The sequence below is a fragment of the Cynocephalus volans genome, chromosome 5, assembly GCF_027409185.1.
Source record: "Cynocephalus volans isolate mCynVol1 chromosome 5, mCynVol1.pri, whole genome shotgun sequence".
Taxonomy (NCBI): Eukaryota; Metazoa; Chordata; class Mammalia; order Dermoptera; family Cynocephalidae; genus Cynocephalus; species Cynocephalus volans.
The window spans coordinates 111,037,562-111,043,652 of record NC_084464.1 but is presented as its reverse complement, the minus strand read 5'-3'; positions in this window follow the sequence as shown (position 1 = coordinate 111,043,652).

Below are 6,091 nucleotides of genomic sequence, written 5' to 3'. Positions count from 1 at the left end.
AGTACTTCTTACAATGCCACTCTCTGGTTCTGACTTTTCTGCCTCCCTCTGCCCCATTTCAGGACCCTTGTGATTACATTGGGCCCACCCAAATAATCTTTTTAGTAAAAGTCCATTGATTAGCAACCTTAATTCCCTCTTGCTATATAATCTAACACATTCAGTTTCCAGGGATTAGGATGTGGATATCCTTGGGGGCATTATTCTGCTCACACAGAGGACATCCCTAAGTTGGCGGGCATTTTTACCTTTTTCCCACAGGGATTTCTAAACTTTCGTGTACTTCAGAATCATGGGAGACAACGTTTGAAAAGACAGAATTTTATGCTCCATCAGATTCTGATTCAGTACTTCTGGCAAGGACCCAAGGAATCTGAATTTTCAGCAAGTACCCTCATGCTTTCCTGATACACAGACCCAAAGACCACATTTTGAAAGATCTACTTTCCTTTGTCTTTGGATAGGGTATAGTGGCTACATTTTAAGAACCTGATTACAAAATCTATGATCTATGATTTATTGAGCAATTCCAATGTACTAACACAGCTAAGTTTATCAAGCTCTTACTACGTGCCAAATTTTGTTCTAAGTGCTGTCCGTGTGTCATCTCATTTAATTCTCACAATAACACAGAGGTAGGGCTATTATTATCTCTATTTCATAGATAAGAAAAGGGAAGCTCAGGGGGTTAGGTAACTTACCTAACGTTTTACAGGCAAAGCCAGATTCCTATCCATCACCCTCCTTTTATTTTTCTAAAGCTTGAGCTTTAACCACTAACTCTAGCACAGTGCTGACACATAGTAGGCCCTCAATAAATATGTGTTGAATTGCAGGGTGAATAAATAGGTAGGTGCTTTGCATGCATTAACTCTAATCCTCATAAGAATCTTCAAGGGAGGTATTATCATTATCCCCAGGAAACAGACAAGGACCCCTGAGCTTGGAGATTTAAATCCCCATAACTCTGTCTAACTCCAAAATCCATATGCTTCTCACTACACCAGGGAGCCTACCAGCCACAATCCACATGTTCTCACAACAGATTGTTTTCTCGTTGTACATTTATTACTACAGAAAAAGCTTACCATTATAAAACTTATTTTTTTTTGTTTTTTGTTTTTGGCAGCTGGCCAGTACAGGGATTGAACTCTGAACCTTGGTGTTATCTATACCACCAAGCCAACTGGCCAGCCCTGCCATTGCTTTGGGTTCTATAGATTATAAGTGGCTTCTATCAACAAGAACCTAATTTTACTAAATCAGGTCTGAGTGGTGTCTCTACCACCCAGGGAAGATGTTTTTACTCCCTTAGAGGTGGAGCTATTCCTGGGTATAGTCAAGCCTTGTGGGGAGGTGGCCTGAAGCTTTACACTCAGGGAGGCACAAACACAGCAATTAAAAGCTTCAAACCACTCTGGTAGGCCCTCTTTAATTAAATTCTTCTCCAAACACCCAGGCAGGGCCACAACAGTGCCCTGGGCAGGAAGGGGTCTGTTGAGGAAATGCCATCTGGGCCCATCCTAGAGGTAGCAACATCAGAGGGCTCCTCTCCCTCTCTCTCTGTGTGTCTGTGTCTCTCTGTCTCTCTCTCTTTCTGTCCCTCTCTCTCTCTCTCACACACACACACACACACACACACACACACACACACACACAGTCACTCACTCACTCACTCACTCAGGTACCAGAAACAGTTCCCCTTCATTACATGGGCCAGTTCCAGGCTGCTGCCATTCCGTGCTTCCTTCAAACTAGCAGCAAATCACTCTGGCCTCCTGTCTTCATCAAACAGACCTTCCAGCTGAGCCACCATGGGCCCCTGTATCATGTCACTTTTTTAGGATAGAAAACTGGACTCAATGGTACACCAGGAGGGTTACAGGACTGACATCTGAGTAGGGGACACCCCCTCCTCTGAAATGGATGCCACAGAACAAGCCCCTCTCCACTCCCCCTGGGACTCCCATCCTCCTTGCTCCATCTCTACCTCCAAGCCCCCTTTTCTCTCTTCTATCCTTTCTCTTTCTCCATTCTTTCCCCATTCCCTTAGATGCACCCTCTGCCCCAACTCTCTCCCCAGGGTCCCACTGCCTTAATCATGTGGCTTTGGAGGCCTGGGGCAGAAGGGCAGGTTGCAGCAAGGAACAATGAACCTTCAACCCCACCTTGGACTCTGCCTCAGTTTTCCTTCTGGAAAATGAATGTCTTAGCATTCACCAGCTTCCTGACTCAGAGCAGTGTCTGTGGTTCTGATCTCGCTTTGTGGTTCATAAAGGGGCTCATATTTGTGGGCTCAAATGTGGTCCATTTCTGGGCTCACCATGACCTAAGGTGGTCACCAGTCAGCAAGCTGGTGAATGCTAAGTACAGAACATTTGTGAGTGTACTTTGCAGATGGGGAAACTGACACACAGTGAGAGGGGGAAATGACTCATTCAAGGCCACACAGCTTTGGGTGGCAGAGCCAGGACTAGAAACAAATCTTCCCCCTCTCGTCATGGCATTCGAGTTCTTTGTGATAATGACAATGGTTCTATGGTACACAGCAGGCCACAAGAGCAGAAAAACCAACCTTATAAGTGGGTTACCTTTCATTCTTAATTACGATGCAATCTAATTATACTGCTGGAGTTCATTAATGCCAGATTAATTTGTTGTATGTTCTTTTATGATTAAGAAAACAACCACCCATGGAATGCAGGCCAATGAGACGTGTCTAAAGAGAAGAGGACCTCGATGAAGGGCTTGCTCCCAACTTGCTCGAAGTGCTGGCCACTCTCACATGATCCTTACAACCCTGCAAGACAGGCAGCCTTGTTTCCAAAGGTGCAAAGAAGTTAGTTGACTCATGTATCATCATTTGGCAAGGATCAAACTGAGGTCTGCCCATTCCAGAGTTGTTTCCTTCCCCTCCCGCATGGCACAGGCTCCCCACAGAGATGCAAGGGCTTATTCCTATTTTGTGACTTGGCTTCCTCTTCTAGAAAAGCCTGCTCCCTGGTTTCTGTGTACGCTAACGAGAGACCCCCTACCCTACCCCAGCTGCTAACCTGTACAGTGGGGGCAGTGGGGGGGTGTTAGAGCTTCTCCTTTGGAAGAGCAAGTTGCCCCACTTGGGAGGAGGAGCCAGTGACACCCATGAGGCCCCCAAGCCATGGGGACAGTCTGCTCTGGAAGCTGGCTGGCTTGCCCAGGGGCACCCGTGGGCAGGAGACTGGCTAGGAGCAGCACTGCTCTTCCATGCCCAGCCGGGCTGTCCTCCAGGTGGTTGTGCAATCTTGCTATGAATAGGTCTGGGTGTGTGGTTTGAGGCCAAAGAGACCAGACTTGTTTCCTTTGGAGTGACAGCTTCCCTCTGGAATTCTGGGAGGTGAGGGAGCGCAGCTGTAAGGTCAGGCTGCTGACCCTGAGCCTGGGCTGTCGAAGCTGGTGGTGTGAGGGGAGGAGCCTGTGGCCAGACTGGATGGACAGGTTGCCAGCAAGTCTCCTCAGTGTGCAGGAATCACCTGCGTGCCTAGGACTCCTTTTCCCTCCCTAGCAGTTACTAGGGCACCCTGACTCTGAAACCTCCCTCCCATCCTCCACCTCTCATTCCTACTTCCTTCATCTGGGCTCTTGTCATCTTAGGTATGAACTTAAAGAAGTCTGCAGGAGGAAAATGAAAAATATTTGCAATTTTATTTTTAAAATATTAAAATTATGAGGCTGTGGGAAAACAGGGATTCTCATACATTGTTGGTGTTTGTGATGTGAACTGGTACATTAGATCGCAATTTGGTCAGCCTCTATAGAAATTACAAATGTATATTCCCTTTGACTCAGCAATTCTGCTTGGGCATTAATCCTACAAAGATACTTGCACATGTAAGAAAATAATATATGTATAAGGTTATTTGCTGCAGTGTCACTGGTAATAACAAACATTTGGAAACAATACAATGTCCACTATCAACAGGGTATTGCTGGTTAAGTCAGTTACATTATACATTAGTACAATGAAATATGATGTTAACTACAAAAAAGAATGAGGAAGCTTTCTGTGTACTATCTCCTCCATGTGAGAAAGTCATAAAAAAGGCAAGATGCCCAAGAGTGTGTATAAAGTACTTTTTGTATAATAATAAGGTGAAAATAGGAATTTGTGTTTTTATTACTTGTAGGTACATAAGAAGTTCTGGAAGGATACACAAGAAACTTTGGGGTGGGAGGAACTAGGCAGAGAGGGGACAAAGATGAGAAGAAAACGTTCCTTATATGTATATTTTTGTGCTTTCTGGCTTTTTGAATCATGGGAATGTGTTATCTGTCCAAATATTAAAATACAGTGCAACAAAATGAAGATAATGTGACAAAAAATTCCATAACCCAATTGCCCAAATGAACATTTGTCTTTTGGGAACATGTCCGACCACGAGAACCCTCCTTCCCTACTTGGTTTGGGGGAGTTACCCAGTGGATGTATCTTGGTGGGAGGAAGTGCCCCTCTTCCCCTGCTGGAGTAGGCTACCCCTTCCTGATATCTGCCTCCTGCCAGTTGGGGCTGAAGCAGCAGGAGACTCAGATGCTCTCTGACTTTGGTGGCAACAGTGAGGTCCCAAGTCCTATGGTGAAGCCAATAGTGTCCAGGAAACAGGAATTATTTCTATCTTTACATTTTACCTTTTAGTAATCCAGTCATAGCTTTACACTGGTACATACTGCTTGTTTCAATATATAAAGTTATAAGAGCAACAGGTAATTGCATTTCTAAGAGTGCATCCAATATGAGCATTTTCTATGTACAGTTCTCCGTATCTGTGGGTTCCCTATCTACGGATTCAATCAACCATAAATCAAAACTTTGGGAGGAAAAATCAATAAAAAATAATACAAATAAAATATAGCGTAACAACTATTTACATAGTATTTACAATGTATTAGGTATTATAAGTAATCTAGAGATGATTTAAAGTATATGGGAGGATGTGCATAGGTTGTATGCAAATACTGTGCCATTTTATATCAGGGACTTGAGCATCTCTGGATTTTAGAATCTGTGGAGTGTCCTAGAAGCAATCTGCTGTGGATACCAAGGGACGACTATACATGAATAGTTTCCATAGTCATTATTTTAGTAGATGCATAGTATTCCTTTCTTCTGTTTAGGGACTTCGTATACTGTGATCTTCAAAACGTTAATAGGAGGAAGTTAAAGAAAACCAAATTTCCAAAGACAAGAGTTTGCAATGATACTATTCATTTATCAGTCAGGTTCCTTTTTAAGTGTAGTTATCTCATTATCTCTACTTTTCCTCCCTAATACCCTTCTCCCATCATATTCCCTCCAATCTCAAAAGAGGAGGAGCAAAGCCTCTCCACCTCCACTCTTTAGAAGCTGCATTTATCTTTATAAATGCAATACATTCCCACATTGGCAAATTAAAATAGTACACAAGGTGAAGCGTTGAAAGCCAAACTCCCTTGCCTCCCTCCCCAAGACTTACCCATTACCAAGTGTCTTGTGATTTCTTCTAGATCAGAGCTTCCCAACTTGTTCAGAAAGTTACAGGCATGTGAGCAGCATATAGGGCCTGTGGCTGTGAGTCCAGGGCCAGTCACCTGAAACCTGGAGCAGCTTTCTCTGCCTTTCCAGTGGGCCACGTAAATATCATTTTCAGTGGGTGCCATTTGTGGAAATAGTTCTAGAATTGCCATGGCTTCTCACTTCCTCAACATCCTCCTTCTAGAACCCTCTCTCCTACATACAGTGTGCCCCAGGGCCCTTACTAAAGGCCAACTCTGATCAGGTCACTGCCCCTGCTGATTTCCCATACTCTTTATCAACAAGTCCAAGCTCCTTGGTCTGTAATTTTCTGGCAACCTTCTTTTCTTACCTAACTTCTCACCTATATTCTTTGAGCTCTTTATGTCCCAAACAAGCTGGCTATTCACTGTTTCCTGAGCATGTTCCAATCTTCTCTGTCTCCTGCCTTTGCCCCAAAGATTTATCACTTCAGCTAGAAAGCCCAACCCATTTCTCCTTTCAGCTCAAGTGTTAACTTCCTCTGGGCTAGCCCAGCTCTAATTCCTCTGTCCCTGCATCCTACCC